Here is a 17,572-nt window from a genome sequence, read left to right as displayed (position 1 = left end):
TCTGTCAGATATAGGTAGTTGGAAAATCATGTAGGGGGTTTTCACTCTAGAGTGTCTACTGAATAAGCCAGTTCGGTATTCCAACTGTGCTTGTGCATAGCTCCATGGGCCTATATATCAAGATTTGCCGATTTTTCTTGTGAGATAAAAATTTCATAGTATGCTTGCAAAAACATAGCGGGGTACCAGCAAAATTGAAGAGATCATCGTGTACTGAATTATAACATTTTGCAAAAAACCTTTGGACAGCAAAGTGTTTTGAGGTGTCTTGTGTGTCAAGACTTTTTTGCAAACGAAAGTTCTATCTCTTTTCGATTGCATGAAAAATTGCACAGAATGCAGATTTGGTTACCACGTCCCCCATAGCCTTGTGTGCACGTATCTGCCGCGGTTATCCTGAAAAAAAAAATGTTAAATGTTGCTATGCACCAGACTATTTTGGAATACCGAACTGGGTTAGTGTGCTTGTGAGGGAAGTCAACAGAGTAGACAACAAAGTACTCTCTGTCGTGTGACTGTGATAGTAACAGTGGTCTAGCGTTGTCAGTGGGCAGCACAGGTTCTCCTAGTGGTTGCAAATCTGCAAACATTGGGTGAAATTGTTTCTGTGGAGTTGGAACTGTTGCTGAGTTTATGCCAGGTATTCACACAGATAATTATTATCATTGCAGTGATCAAAATTATCTTCTAGTAATTGCATTCTGCATGTACGTACATGTAGGGTTCCCCCTGCCTGGAAAAAAGAATGGAAATGCCACGCAATTTGATTAGCCAAGCCTGGAAAAGTCATGGACGTTTGTAAAAATGACACGAGTCATGGAAAAGTCATGCAATTTTGTGAGGACCAGTAATTAGAATCAAAAATCTTATTTTTATACTTAAAAAAAATGCGTCATTTCCAAGGACGTTATTGCTTTGTTTGATTGTTTTTCCTTTTCTGTTAAGCTCATTTCACGGAACAAGTTTTTATCTAGGTCATGGATTTTCAAAACGTTGGTCATGGAAAAGTTACAGTTAGTGGAGATAAATCCTAAAGGTGCAGGAACTCTGATAAGTCATATGTGCTCGTGCAGAGACAACAGATCAGTGTTTTTTTTTTTTTAAGAATTGTTGCTTAACAAATAATTTTAACCAGAATGCATAAAATCATGTATGATTGCAGACTGTACACATTCGGCTGATATTTTTTGTTTAACTGAAATTTTTTTTCTGCACTTAGCAAATTTGTGTTGCTACTTAGCATCTCATTTGAAGCAAACTGTGACAGGTGTTTCTGGGCAATTCCATTTGGGTGAGCTAACTAAAAAATAATCTTGCTTTGCTTGATAATGCAGCCGTCCAATTTCATTAGACATGCGCTGGGGTCTGTGGGCCTGTGTACACATCCATACTGGCCACAGCACAGCACTAGTGCGGTTTGTTTGCTTGTTTGATGCCTATTATCTTCTAAATTACATGCAATGAAGTAATGTAATAGTCTGTGGGATAACGTGTCAATCCATTAAAACAATTGCAAATGAGACAATGTGTTTTGCTAGTGTGTTCTGCTGTGTAGTCTCTGTGTATGACTCAATGGCCATAACGCTAATGTAAGATTTAATATTATCCAGCACTAGTAATCCAAAGATTAAATTCAGTTTGTAGTTTGTTTGCTAGAGGAATATCCAGCCATGATAATGATTCCTTTTTAAAGCAAACACTTTGTAGTTATACTACTACCAGCTAGTTAGTACTTGAGTATTCAATTATTTTTTTTACGAATAGGGCCTTAGATTTCCATTCTTTGTAGGTTTCAATTTTCCCCCCAGATATTCCGTGTATCACAATCAGAGATTCATAGATTTTTTTTCTGCCTGGTGTTAAAATAAGATTTTCAAGTGCACAGATCTGTACTAATGGCTTTCCCCAGCAATTCACTCAAATCTGTGAATTCAGTCACGTCTGTGGTTCCATTACCTTTAGTGTTGTGGAAATTGGAAGCATAAATTGAACAGTGTGTCTCTCCGAGCCTTACTGTGTAGGTATGCACTATGAGGTCCTGGTGCCAATTTGGCGAGAAACAGAAAACAGGAGGAACTACCAATGTGCACCAATTAACTGCCAGTTATTGTAACATCCTTATCAATCCAACAGTCCTCTCTCCACCTGACAAATGTCCAGCAAAGATTACTTCCCCATGTAACTGTCAAATTACTGCTCATTATTCTTGGCTATGTGTTGACAGCTTGCAGTTTGCTGCTGGTCCTAATTTTACTTTTTTATCTGCTAGACAACAGATGAATGGACAGAGCAATGAAACATTTCCTGGGTCAGTATGTGGAACTTCTGTTTCACAGATTCTACTAGACCCCTCTAACTTATAGACAGCCATCTTCATATAGAAAATTGCACTCTGCGTGTTCAGTGCCATCAGGTGCGTGTGCGCGCAGTGTGCAAAATGTTCTAAATGCTTGCATGATACTTGAAACTTCTTCGAAATACGGCTCAGCCATTGTACGTCATGAAAATTTGACGCCCAAAATACCGAAGCACGTGACAATCTGTAGGAAGTGACATCATTAATTAATTTGAGAGAGACCTATACATTGTAACTGTGCATAGGAGTTTCTGACAAACCTGTTTTTTTTCTTGATGACATTAATCATTCACCACCATTATTGTTTGCAATTGATATAGTAGTCAAGTCACTGCAGTGAAACCATTTTTTTCCAGATGTGTTGTTATGATCTAGAATTTCAGTAATTGCACTTAAAATTGCACTTCAAACATTTCCCAAGTGCTTAAAAGCTTTTTGGGCCCCTCTACAATATGTGTTAGTGTGCTATTTTCATAAAATGATGTCTGATTTTGCTGTTATACATGCTCATTAGAAGATACTAAATTAACTTAACATTTAATCTTCATTTTGGGAAGATTTCAAACATCCTGGGAAGGATGAAGAGTGGGGTTGATGAGTTGGTGGAATTTGAGCAAAATTAATGAGGGGCCTGTACGATGTAGACATTTCATTTATTTGCTATACAACTGCAACAACATAATGCTTCCTTGTTGTTACTGTCTGAACACAATGAAGAACACATTCAGGAACTTCCTTTTGTAGAATTTGCCAGTTTTGATTGTCCCAAAATGAAACCATACTACTGCCAGGAAAATACTTTTCCAAACTCACCAGTTCATGAACTTTGGTTGGTTTTGGGTCATAAATGTATTAAATATTATGTGTGTTTGAATGCAATTATTCCGAAGTGAAATTGGTCCCTATTGAAATCTACAATAGATTGACTTGCAGAGTAACCAAAATATGCTACAAAAGGGAAATTTGTATAATTTTCCAAATACCATTTTTACACATAAAAGTCACTGAAATTTGAACAAGATCCAAAATTGCCCCTTAACTCTGTGGCCATTAGAAAATATAATCAAATGAGGAAACTTTCAGTTGCATTTAAATTTAATTGAGTATCAAATTTTACACTTTTAGGATGGTAAGAAAAAAACAAGAGAAAGACAGTACTCCTCTGCAAATGTCTGTTAATGATTAACCGCCAGCAGATTGAAATTGCCTCCAAAATGTACTAAAAAGCCACTGCTTGGAATCCTCTAGGGATTGAACTGAAATTTGACAGCTTAAGCTGTGTGCATCTTGAGTATAAATAAATGATGGAGCTGGCTTTTAAGGCCCAGTGATTAGGCCGTGTGCTTGCATACATGGCTCATTGGTACTATGCTATGAAAGCAGCTGCCTGCTTGCCATTTTCTCTTTCATCTTGGGTGTGGGATGATCAGCTAGTTTGACCCTAGCGAGGCCCGGTTGTCCTGCTCAGTGGGCTTATCCCGGGGTTACTGAAATCCCCCCTCCCCCATTCCCTCGTTGGGATAGGATTCTGGGATTGGCTGTCCAAATTCAGTGTGAATTGAATTGACCACCACTTCCCATTCATCATGTGCAGTATTATTCCTGGATTTTGGAAACTTAAAAAAATAAATGAAAAAATATGCAAGTTAATTTTATTTTTAATTAATTCATCCAGCCATTCCTAAAATGTGTTTGTATGAGTATTTGGTGAAATGAAAGAACATTTTCTTATTTCTGTTCTTGAGGTTTTGATTAGTCCTTGACAACAATAGTTGTCAAATCATCAGTGGTTGTGGTTTAAAAATGTAAATGACAAAATAAATTATATTAATCACAAAAAAAAACGAATATGAGACATCGATTTGAAAACAAATTACGCAAACAAAAAAGGTTTTCAATTTATCATTTGAATCAAATGCATTTCACCGTCCCTGGATGATGCTAACGAGCGTGCATATTGGCAAATAGGAGCCAACATTTTCCCACTGAGTACATTTTAGTTTATTTGCACAGTATTTTTTTTTTACCCCTCTGTATTATCTTCAAACTTTAAATGAAATGAAAAAAAATATAGACAAGCAGAAAACTATGTGCATGGCGATATAAGAGTTTGTTTAGTATTCAAATTGGCACGACAGATGGTCGGTCTGCGGCTATTGCAAGAGAGCCTAATCTCCCAGAGTCCATTTTGTGTGTCCGTGTAGCGGCTTAATTTGCATGAGAATAGAAGCCTTCGCTTGGTGCTGGCAGATGGGGAGTCTGTGAATGGCTGGCTATGGTTGGCTAACACTGCGCTATCAATGGGCTTCTTTATGATTGATGGACTAGAACCCTGTGTCGCCAGAGTCGGCTTCTTCCACTCAAGTTTTTTTTTCCGGTTAGACGCACCATGCTGCATTTTGATTGGATGGTACACTCGTGTGTTAGCCGGGGAAATTATCAAAACCACTCAGACGTGGCTTGTTTTGGTATCAGATGATTTTTTTTAGTGGTAGTTGTGAATTGCATAGGCTGTGTAGACCTTGTCTATAGACGAAGGAATGGTGATCATTATGATTTTTTTTATGAATGAATGTGCAAGGATGAATGAAATATTTTTTGTTGTAGAGGTTGAAATTGAAGGGGGGGGGGTGTTGGGGTAGACACAGAGGCCAGGATTGGAGTTAGCTGTTCAGGAGGGGAGGAATAAATATGAGACAAAAAGACAAGGTTACAATGTCTGCATTGTAAGTTGTAACAATATTTGTACTACATATTCAGCAATTTCAGTAGGTATTGTACCCATAAAAAAAGAAAATTTAACTGAAAATTTGACACACCATGTCAAGTTGAACTTCAAGACAAAACAACTTAAAAAAAGCAGCGTAGTAGCCTGTGAAAAGGAAAGAACTATGCAGGTTTAAAAAGCTTGGAAACTGAAAAAAAAATTTTGGTCATATGTTTAGCCATAAACTTTTACAATTTTGTTACATGTAGATTGGAAGAGATTGGAAGAGTACATGTTTTACCCAGTCTCCAACCTTTCATAATAAAATGTTACCATAGAATTTAATAGCACAGATTAAACACCTGTTAGTTTACATGTATAGCATTCTGTATTTGTGGGGGAGGGGGGGGGGGGGGGGGGGGGTTTACACCGTGTGTATTTCAGTTTTATTTCCGTGAGGGAAATGTCATAGATATCCTGCAAACTAGATTTCCAGAACCCTCTCAGAATTACTGCCGATAATGTTGATTGCATTGGTCAGATGCATATGTGGATTATATTGCAAATAAATATCATCAAGATCCCTAACAGGCTGTATTGTTCCACATGTTGCCGACATCTGTTTTGTGTAGGGGGTTGGGTTCAGCCTCTACTCAGATTGGGTCTCGCATATAACCATAAATGTTTAATGCTGTCCAAATTGGCAAATGCCTCGGCCTATAATAATAATTGGGCTTCCCTGATATAGAAAAGTGATGAAAAGGGACCCGGGCGGCGGGATGATTGCACTTGTAATGTGTGCAGACCCCCAACCTCGGTGGTAAAGTTTGTAAAATTGCAAGTTCACACTTGTCATGGTTGTGATGGATTTATTTGGCCAAGTGGAAATTTATGTCTGACCCTAGAGATATCCAGAAACCAATAACCATTTTTCTTTTGGTCTTTCAGGACAGGAATTGCAAAATACGATTCCTTGTAATTTCTTTTTGGACTGCTGTCAAGGTGGTTTTAAAGTGGAAACAAATTAAAAGTTCCTTCAAATTCATTAGCCTATAAGTTAAGAATCCTCCATTTCTTTGCTTCAGACACTGTGGTGAGCTCACAGCAACCGCTTGTTATCCACTGGTATCCACTTGCAGTACACAGTTGCATTGTTGGAGGAAACATGGTTGTACCAAAAAAAAAGAGATTACGTAAGGTTTTTGGCAAGGCAAAACTGTTGGGGTCATCACATTAAGCTTGATTTTTGTGTCCCATTATTTTTTTTGTTTTTACAGTATTTGCTGCACATTTTTTTCAAATGCAAGGGCGATCAAACAGACACATAAACCTGACATCAACTGCCCTCATATATCCCCCTACCCCACTCAGTCTTCTCCCTTTCCCCTAGTGCTTCCACTGAGATCCCAACCCCTCCACCCCAATGATCAAACAGACACATAAACCTGACATCAACTGCCCTCATATATCCCCCTCCCCCACTCTGTTCTCTCCCTCCCCCCCCCCTGCTTCCACTGAGATCCCAACCCCTCCACCCCAATGCCTTGACGTGTCACTTTCCATGATAATCCTGATGCCGCGCTGGCCCTGCCTTGATGAAACCCAACGCCAGCCAAGCGATACCAAATTTCAGAAACTCATCCCGCTAATGGAACGGACGGTATTCCCAGGCGGTTTGGACCTGAGCTGGCAGGCGGGCTCTCTCCCCCCTGGTTCCGCGGCACACGACCGGTCTTTTCAAATGCAAATCAGATCCATGCGGGCACAGAGCGCGAGCCTGGCATGATGTCGTCAAGAATGGGCCAGTGTTGACAGAATTAAGAGTAGCATCGGAGAGTTGTTAAAGTACGTGACTATGCTGGAGAGATAAAGTTTCCCAACAATAGAGCCAGGCAGGCGTGTATAATGCATGCGGGCTGAATTTTTTTTTATGAATGGAAGCATTTTTTCCCCTCCAATTTTTTTTTTCTGTGTGCTGTAGTACTTTGGAACTTCCACTTATGGAAAAATTGAATCAACCGTTCTTTCGGTTGATAGAATATTTGAATATTGCTCAACACTCTGATTGCCCAGGAACATAATTGATGGACTGATATTACTGTTCAGGGTACTATTCTTTTTTTTATTCAAACATTTTGCGTTTACTCTCTGACATTCCATTGTGACATGTGTTCATTTGTCCATGCAGTTTGGTGTACATGGTCTGTATAGGTTTCACTCAATTGCGGTCCTGAAGTCATCCTTTTCTGAATTTGCCATATTGCTACTATTTTATGACAATGTCTGAAGTACCGGTAGAACACATTTGTCTTGAACCATTCACAGCATTTATGATTGAAGAAAGATTTTAATTTGCAATGTTCGTGATGAATGTTACTTACAGTGCCCGGAAATGTCATTAAAAACCCGCAACCATAACATGAATCAAAGATGAAATAATTTAATGCATCTTATGGATTTTAATAGGCTATATTTTCAAAAAAGGAGATTTTGCATCAAAATATGTATACATGTAAGTAAATTAAAATTGCACAAACACCACGTATGTACATGTACATTGTGCATGATCATTCTTTTAACAAATTGGAATGCCATCCTTGTTCAGAAAGACATACATGTAGCTACCAAAAATTCAAATTATAATTTTGGTTTCCGTATGAATGATGTATCTTAACCCAGCAAAAACTTTTGGCACTGATTATAAATTCGCCATCTGCATAACATTCAACACCATAAATGATGCATATGGAATGGGCTGTCTTTAGCCTAGGAGACTTGGCCCTACCTTAAAAAAAAAAAAAAAAAAAAAGGAAAGAAAGAGATGTATTTCATAAGTGGTTGCTAGGTGACTGCCTAAAAGCTAACAACTTGCTTGCTGGTTCAAGGGTTCCATTCTTGGTCAGTTGTTGCACCTGGTGTTTCGGTTTGGCCTGAGGGGCTGATAACGATAATTCTCCCCCCCCCCCCCCATTCATAATATTCAGGCATTTTTTTCTTACTTGGGTTCCCTTTTCAATACTCTGACTGGCTTTGGTTTAATCTATTCAACCAGAAATATTGAGCCCTGGATGTTGTTTGTCATGGTAGCAGGACTCTGCCCATTAAAGGCTTGGTTGGGGCATCTCAGGGAGAATTAATTATGCAGGTACTTGAAGCATTGCCCAAAACAATTTCAACTCTTTTCCCTCTTTTTTTTGGGGGGGGGGGTATGTGTGTGTCAGTGTGTGTGTGAATTATTTGTGAATGACACGGCCAATTTTGCAGGATGCTGGGTTGTGATTGGATGAAATGTTCAAGGAGGATAAATGGAGACCAATTACGTGTGATGTTAAGCGGCATCCAAAACAATTTCAGCAGTTCCTTTCAAATTCTATTCTTTGTAATGTGACTGAGTACCCCGGGAAAATAATTAGACAGATTTTCTCTCCGCAAACAACTGCCATTTTAACAATTGCTTTGTAGGGCATATATTTTTGTAAATAATTACTCAACTTTAGTTCGTGACCGTGGGAAAAAGTGTAGGGTTTTTTTTTAGGGATGGTTTTTTTTAGGGGGAGGGGCGGAATAATCTCCTGAGAATTCCCTGTGGAGGGAAAACTTCAGTTTGTTTAATCATATAAAAATCACCAAATTTGTACGCCAGTGCACATTTCAATCAAAATTCCTTGCTTTTGTTTCTAGAATCAGTTGATTATTTTAACATCATATATAAATTTGTAACAGAAGACTTCAATGTTCGATTTGAGCAAAGAGTAAGTAGAAATCATTAGCATAAATAGCGAACAATTAACATAAAAAGAACCTTTTTTCTATATTATATGGTACATTTTGTTACTTGAAATCTGTATGTAAATCATGGATTTATCTCAAAGTCTGTAATTTTTCCTGTTAATATTTGATGTGATCAGTCTTGGATTCTTGTGACAAAATTTCTTTAATTAATGACAGCAGTAATGCGTGGCTTGGTTCAAGACTCCAGTTGACTACTTTCCCATTACAAATGCAACAAGGCAATTAACTTGTTCAAATTGGTTTCTTTCAATAGGGGAAAATCCTGACCAGACGAAGGATAAATTTTAAGAGTGTTGATTAAACCATGAATAATTAAGCCACAGTGGCGGATGTGAGTAGGCTTCTGTTAGTGCTTCCTTAAGCCTCAATGGCCTCTTTCTGCGAGGTTTAACTCCCCAATCAGCCTGGTACCGGTATTCTCTTGTTGCTGACCAACGTACATAAGTACTGTTGTTCCCTGGTTTGTCCACTCAACAGCCCACTTCTCCATCTTTGACAGGATGGCTGCACGCCTCCCTGTCACCGCTTGAAACAAAAGCTCTCCAATCAATTGATGAGTCGATTAACCCCACCGTCGATTCAATTATCCAGGACTGACACAGACGTCGTAGGGGGCCAGTGTCGGTAACCGTCAAAGGTAGTAGCGATGTTATCGCACAAGCAGCTATGATATGACACCTGGATCCTCGGGCCCAAAGCCGCCGTGCTAAAAAAAAAAATCAGCCAATAATTTTTTCTTGTCTCCAGTTCAAGTTTTGATGACTATAGAATATTTAAAAACCTTAGAGCTTCGGTGATTAGCGCTGTGCAATTTTGAGAGTGAAGGAAGCCATCACACGCCTCAGTGCTCAGGAGAGAAAAATTAGTGTGAGTAATTAAGGGATTTTTCTTTTCTTGTGATACCATGTGAACTTCTTCTTTGCCCCTGGCACATTGCTGAAATTACTGACTTAATCCTGAGCGAATACACCGCATTGGTCGGGGTATTAGATGGAGAGTGCGGAGATTGGCAGAAGATTTGCGGAATTGGATTAAAATATAAAAATTTTATTTGGGGAGCAATTTTCTCCCCGGGTTTACACCTCACTTGCTCCGCTGTAAATTGCTTAGAATCGTCGGTGGAATGTGTAATTTTCTTGGATGGGTAGTTGTCTGTGTGCAGATTACCAGGGTTGAACTGGATATACTGTAGATGGACTTCACTGATAAAAATCAGATGTCTGTCAGTGAATTTTGTTTAACTTTTGCCGTGTCTCACACACTTCTTTGCACTCAAGTTCATTACGTGTTATTCGTACAAATATGCTGTGTTGTTAACTTTTTCAGTTTGTATTGTCCTAAATTAATATTTCTGCTGATAGCAGTCCATGCATTAATTTTGTGACAGGAATCTGAGAGTAAATTTCAAGTATGCGCTATAACTGTTATTAAAATTAAGTCATTTCTCTGAAAATCATGAACTGATGACCGTTTATTTAAAAGTAAATTCTGTGGTAATCATATTTTATAAAATTGAGATTGAACAAACTTAAGTACAGTGCAAGCTGCACTACATGCGTTGACAGAGTTTGAAAAAACCTTGTGGAGCTATTTTTCTACACAGCCTATAATCTCAACATTTTTTGAAATGAACCCAGTAACTGAAAATGTTGAAATAAACCACGGTATTAGGAAGATACAGATATGATGTTGCTTTAAATAATGAACAAGGAAATTCTGGATGCACAAGCAAATTAATCGAGAAACAGGAAACACAAAACTTCTATGGTGCTAGTTCATTCATGTAAACCGGTGACATATTCCTGCTCACTCTATGTCTTTGCTCTCCTGAAACTGTGATCTTCTATTTTTGGTTGTTTGAAATTGGTAATGTGATCTGTGAAGACAGTATATATACGAACACTTATGTGCCAAAACACATACATAAGTATTTCTGACCACATTGCCAGTTAGTGCGTACATGTTGTTGGTACTGACGACATGCAGCCAAGTGCACTCCTTGTAATTGATACGTGTCATTAGTGATTAGAACAAAGCAAACAGGTTTGGGATGCGCAACATTACGTGACACACGCTAAAGACACACACACAACAGCATGCCTCATTGATTGATGCGCTAAATTACCGACAACGGCAGGAACGTGCTACTTAATGCCTTGAGATTGCCATTGATTGCTCTAATCATCTCATGTACACTTGTGTCTGTTTTAAAGGACCATTCAAGATGGAACAAGAAGATTTTGTGTTCAGCTCAGACTCCAAAAGATACGGCACAAAGCGGATGAGTCTTTGCATCTCAGCAGATGAGGTGAGCACTGTAATGTCTACATGTCTTGTTTTCTGTGCAAACTTTTTAAGATGAAAAAGATTGGATGTTACATGCCTTGCCCTTATAATGCTAGAGTGTCTATGACAGATGGTCAAGCCATAGTGTTATTTAGTTGGTTTGATGAAGGCGGTGTTTAAGACACACCCGGCTGAACATCTCTGTCCGCACCAGTGTGTGTCAGCCCAGCATTTGTAGATTGCAAACTGGTGCTTTTGTGTAATTCTTTTGCGCAAGAAAATTAAGGCAATGGGGGGGGGGGGGGGGTAGAAAATTCATGAGATTCTGAAAGTATTCACAACTTTGCTGAAAAGCTGTTTACAACAATGTACATGTACACAGTTAGCAATTTTTTAAAAAGACCAGGAGTGATGATCATGTAAAGGTTTTTGATTGATAAGATGGCAGTATCTGAAGAGATAAGATGCCCGCATCCATCAACTCCTTCCAATCTTTACATTTTGGCAGTTTCGCTATCTCAAACCAATTATTTGTTTTATCTTGGAACACACACACATGTACATACATGCACCAGCTGCATTCTGCTTTACATGTACATGTACATATGCGTATTTCTTTCATGCTCTTCCATTTAGAATTTGTTACACACTAAGTACTTGTAGTATCTTTGCACTAATGCTGTGCAATGATGAATGTAAACAATGAAATAACTACCAGTAAAGATGCAGATCCCTGATAACCAGAACTGCTCAGAAATGTGCCTTTTCCATTTTTTTACCCTCTGCCCAGAAACTGGGGCAAAAAACATTGGAGTTCACCACGGAGGAACAAAATTAATGCCAGGGGACTATAAAAGTTTATGGTTGTGTGGATGTGGGAAAATTAGACAGATTGTACCTGCACTGTTTGGGGCTCTGTGTTGAAAAGTGTGCCGTTTCCATAAAAAAAGTGCATAGTTTCTTGAATGTGGTAATAAATCTTTGGTGTTGTCAGCAGTTACTTTGAGTAGTCCTGATTGTGAGGGTAATGACTGTTGTGGGAATTTGATTGGTTGGGTGTCGATTTAGGATTCTGTTGGGAGTGGTTGTGATTGGACGGCCTGGAATGGATTTGTGGACATTTGGTGGTTGTGGTTGTTTATTGGCTTAGAGAGTCTTGAGAAGTGAGAAGAATGAAGAATTGTGACTGAAGATCTCGGTAATCTTGCATCAGGGAAAATATAACGATTGCCTGGAACAAAATGAAAAGGTTGAGATTAGGATGAGGGAAATATGGCTAGCCCATTCATTTTGTAGGATATAAACAGCCTGTACAATAATACTGCATGTTTGGCATGTCTCCAGAACACACCAGGTTCCTGGTCCTATAAGCAAAGTCAATCTACCGTTGGTTCCCCAGGGCTGCATTTGAGATGACATTACCACATTTTAGGATCAGAACAAGAGACAGAAGCAACAGAAATGAAGAGGAGAGACAGAGAAAAGAGAGAGGAGAAAGAGACAAAATATTGCCGCTAATACCGCATCTGTGCCTCATCCGGTGGTGAGATATTTCCCCCGCCGGCGACTGACAGAGTGCCAGCGCTGTGTGACAGTTTAGATCAATATCAACTGAAGCCACAGATAGTGTCGCTGAGAACTGACGATCAGAGGGGGCTCCGTCAGGTCCATGATAAAAAAAAAGGCTGGCAAAATTGAAATTTTAGGGTTGCAATGCTGCTTTTAGCCCAGGCAGTGTATTTGAAACCCCCCAGGGGGCTTGAATTGTGTGTTCAGGTTTAGCCATGGCGTGAAAGTAAAAGATAGAAAAATATAATATGAAAAAAAAAATCTAAAAAATTGAACTGCGAGGAAAAAAAGGCCCTCGGGCAGGGATGGAATATTGATGAATCGTTGCCCATTGTTAGTGTGCAGGAAGTTCATGAATAATGCATGAAATCAGGCTTGTATTTTGTCACCTCCGGAGATGAGAAAAGAGGAAAGTGTAGTAGACCCCCCCCCCCCCCAATGGGGACGTGGAGAGCTTATTGAGGGATATCCATGATGTTAAGAACCAAAATTGGTTTTTGTTTTTTGTTGGGGATGTACACTTAGGAGCAGGCTCATGCAGGTGTTATTGAAGATGTACATCTAAGAAGTTTGTAAGGGGCTTGTTTTTGAGGATACCTTCCTACAAGTGTTCAAGTTGTTGATAATGTGTTGAGTGCATTTTCTGTACACATCTTTCAAAACATTGCTGGTGGTATAACATGTGTTTTACAATTAATAAAATCATACCATCATACAAGACATAATAACACCACAGCTCCAGTAATGAAAACAAAAGTTCGTTATCCCAATCATACAATTTGCTCAAGGAGCGGTAATCAGCAATCTCCCCAAGAAGATAAATAAGATCCTGTGCACTTAAATCCCCTGCCCTATCCTGCCAGCTTTTGCTCTCCGTAAAAACAGCCCCCAGGGCAAACTTGGTCTTAAACTCTCTCAGTCTCCCTCTCCCCATCTTTCTCTTCTTTTTTTTTCTCCGGCATCTGGGAGATGTCCAAACAACCCCAAACGTTTTCCTTCGTCTCCGTGCCTGCTCGGGTAGAAGAACCCAATCTGGTTAGGGCCTCGGACCGGATTTATATATGATAACCCAGTTTTTAGGGGGGGGGGGGGGCATTTTTTAGCAATCTCTCCAGGGTGCCAAGCTAAGCAGGAAGGAGCCTGCATCCTTGCAAATGTCCGCATATAAGGACTGAAAAAGCATGGAAATTGGTAGCGAGCAAGATGGCAAAATGAAATTTGGGGTCCCTGTGGACTTGCTGAGGTCTTGTCGCCTGAGTAGGAGCTGGAAAGTGCACTTGGTGTTAATGGTTTGCTGTGCGCGGTTGAGGAGGGGGAAATGCATGTTTTCAGGGGGTATTGAGCAATCAGACCCTTCTTAATGATTAGCTGGTAATCGCTGATCAATGTCTGATAAATTGCCTATAGAGTTATCAGTATTGAGAGCAAAGCTATTTGAGACTAAGCATGCAAGGTAAAAAGTACAAATACTCCTGAGGCCGAAGTCGGTGTCCGGTCGGGTCAGTTTCGGTTTCGGATTGGTTTTGCACAAGTATGATTTATCTGAAATTGCAAATTTTAAGCGACCCTGTGCGTAAGTCAATCGGAGTCGACTTCGACATCATTTTGATCAGAAATGTGGACTGAGCTGTTGATTGGTCAATTTCCTGCCACGTTTTTGTAATACAACAACAGGTTACAGAAGACGTGATACAAGGCACCCGCTGACCCTCGAGGTCAAGACGCAGTCTTATTTTGCATAATTAGGCTAATTGTCGAATCTGCTTGCATACATATCATAGACTCGAGAATGACCGGCTTCTAGTCGAAACATAGTTTTGTAAACTGTTACAAAAGTGACTGTAGGCCTAATTGAGGCATTTGTTTGCCAATTCCATTATGCACTCGTTTAGATGTGAAAAGACACCAAAATAATTTCTTTTCTGTCTGTGTCAGGTAGTCACCAACTTTTGGCAATCTGCCAAGATGGCACTTTGCCAAATTTATATTACATTTGAGTCATTGCTGCCCATAAATTACATTGTTTATGCCACCTACAGTTGGATATAACACTTAGAGAAAACTATTTGTAAAATTTCTTCAGCTAAAAATTAAATCCTAAAGGCACGAGCCAGATTTCTTTCCATTAGGCAAAGCTACAACATTAACTTTTCATTTCTGCTCCAGGGGTAATCTTCTGAAAAACGGTGGCTGGCCTGCATGGTCAAAGATTCTCCGCACTCCCTAATGAACAAAAAAAATTGCTGCAGTTGTCAGTTCATATTTACTGTAATGTCTAAACGCTGCTCCTAGACACAAAAGCAAATGTAATTAGCGTCGAATAGCTCTTGGGCCTTTCTAACTCTTGATGAAATTTTCACACAAGTTTTTTTTTTCTTTTCTTCTGCTTAAAGACTCCATCCATGCAGTGCAAAGTATAAAAGATGTCTTAATGCTTGCTCGTTCTCTGGATTGGTAGACAGGCAGAACCTTGTCTAATTCCCATTGCAACTGTTCCTTCATCCCCTGTGGTGATCAGGAGAATCAGTGAGTAGACAAGATATTCTTACGCTGAAAATTGCATTGAATATTCATGGCACACACTGTGTGTAATTGCCAATTTGGATGTATCTGAACAGTCCAGATGAACTGAGACGCTGGCTTTTTTGGGGCCTCGAGCCGTGGTTGGTCGGCGCTTAATGATGTTCCATTACTGAAAATTAAAAAAATGGGGGAGATAATCCTGCACCAAAAATTGTGTTCTGCGTTAAGTTTTTAGGTTTAGACACTTTTGAGCTTGAATTTAGGGGCATTATTTTATTAAAGTGCATAGAGACATTTGTGTGTGTGTGTGTGTGTGTGTATAATGCGCTATATAAGAACTGTTTATTATATTATATTATTATTATTATTATTGAAAATGACTGGTATTTAACTATTAAGACTGGAACAAATTTGTTGGAAGTTTGTCAGACAAGAAAGTAGAAAATGTTGTCTTTTTCTGTCTTAACTGAAATCTAGAAACACATCACTGTTCACTTGTATGAAGAATCAGGCAATGCCTCATGGATTTTGTTTGACCAAAATCTGGCTAAATCCAACTTAAACTGCATTGCATGTTGTGTACAGTTTTGCTTTGTAATGTGGAGCACCTTCATTTTTTTCATTCCTTTTCATCATTTAATGGTCATCATTGATGACCCTGTATACATTGTAATCATGGAAGCAGTTTGCAATTTAAGAGAAAGCCTGACACACATTGGCAGTTTATCCTAACAAAAATATCCCGTTGCCCACACTCTGCCCCAGTGCCTGTGTATGTGTTATACGCAACTGAGATTTTCCCGCGGAAGAGCGTGTAATTACTATCTTCCACTTGTTGTAAATGAACACCCCTCGGATGACAGATACGCCAGGGTCTTTCATAACCGAATTGATTTTTTTCTGTCTCCACTCTAGTGAGGTGGTTAGCGTTGTATAGTGTTGCTGAGACAGAAACACCCCCGTTGGGCTAGCACCGTGCATGTCCCTGCATTAATTGTGCGCGGAAATGAAACGCTGGCAGCACTCCTGTGGACCAATTTTGCTGTTTTCACCCGGCGCTTGGTCCAGTGCTCTGTGTTAATAGGCTTTGCACGGTGGGCAGATTGGATGATGGGACCTCTCCCCACCAACCGACCAAACACCCCCCTCCACAACCACCTCTCGTATCCTTGCGATTTGTGTAAAGTGTAATACCCAGGCTAGTTTTCAGCTGATCACACAGCGGCGATACAAGTAAGCGACCTTTGATATGCATGTTGAGTGCGAGGGGGAACAGTTCCCCCCCCTCCCCTCACTGAAGCTCGCTGTCAAAACATCATACCCCTGCGCACTCATTGTTGGCGAGAAAATTATGAACGTCCGTATAACGGCAATCAATAAATCCTGGGATGGCAGAAGCTCTGGCAATTTTCTACTCCGCTATCAACCGCCGACATGACTACACATGTAGACACAGCTATGCAACTTTTTTTTTCTTCATTTGTCTGCCATATTTTTTTTTTTTTCTGTTGGAGGTGGGATTTTTCTATCATTTTGAGTTGCCCGGGTAACCTAGCAGAATCCATTGTGTGCCAAGGACTTCAGTGCCGTTCAATAATGATTAATAGTGGAGAGAGTTGAGTAATTACGTGCTTTTGTCCCCGGCATCGCGGTGGGAGTGAGATGGAGAGAGAGAGGGGGAGAGAGATGCGGGGAAAGAGCGCTGGGGTAATAATTGTGACTGCAGGGATGAGTGCGGGACTGTAGTTCAATTTCCTAAACGGATTATCGACGCGGAGGAAAAGTCCTTGATTATGAGGCGAAGATCGTGCCGGCAATGTTTGATTGGCTGGAGGGGGTTGGAAGCTTGAGGCTCTGGGTTTCTGGAGCCAACCATGCATGCATCACAGTGTCATTCTTGTACCTTTCTGATATATAGTTTGCAAGCAATAATATAATGGAGTGTCTCCATCACTAGACATGATGAGCATCAATATTATTGCCATTACTGCAAGAAGGCATTAGGCACATTTTCAGGGCTCACTGGGCATAAGTGTTACGCTTCAGTCAGGCATCATTTTTTTAAACTTGGGGGATATTATTTTTGATATTTTTGAAATGTTTTCAAAATCAAGCACTTTTCGTAGCATGTGTCTTGAGTGATGCTTTGAAGTTTGGTGACACACTGTGACATCATCCAACCGTCCAATGCAACAAGCTCTTGTCTTTCAGCTTGCTTTGATAGCTGCTGGACATCAACTTACATGTAGTTTGTAAACTGCACTGAACAAAAACCTACTTTGTAGATCGTTACGGAAGATTTCGCTTATTTGATATCCAATTCCCATGTTGTCTGAAAA

The 17,572-nt window shown here is 39.8% G+C and overlaps 1 long non-coding RNA gene across 5 annotated transcripts in view; it reads left to right on the top strand.

Moving 5' to 3' along the window:
• The window catches only part of LOC119729309, a 69,305-nt gene that overhangs the window by 6,394 nt on the left and 45,339 nt on the right, over nt 1-17,572 (top strand). For all 5 annotated transcript variants that reach the window (XR_005271220.1, XR_005271221.1, XR_005271217.1 and 2 more), the window contains one exon: nt 11,069-11,163. This is a non-coding gene — a long non-coding RNA (uncharacterized LOC119729309). The remainder of the gene's footprint in view (nt 1-11,068; nt 11,164-17,572) is intronic.

The sequence above is a fragment of the Patiria miniata genome, unplaced genomic scaffold (genome assembly GCF_015706575.1).
Source record: "Patiria miniata isolate m_02_andy unplaced genomic scaffold, ASM1570657v1 HiC_scaffold_20, whole genome shotgun sequence".
Lineage (NCBI taxonomy): Eukaryota > Metazoa > Echinodermata > Asteroidea > Valvatida > Asterinidae > Patiria > Patiria miniata.
The sequence above is the reverse complement of the archived record's forward strand: the minus strand, read 5'-3'. Positions and strand labels throughout refer to the sequence as shown.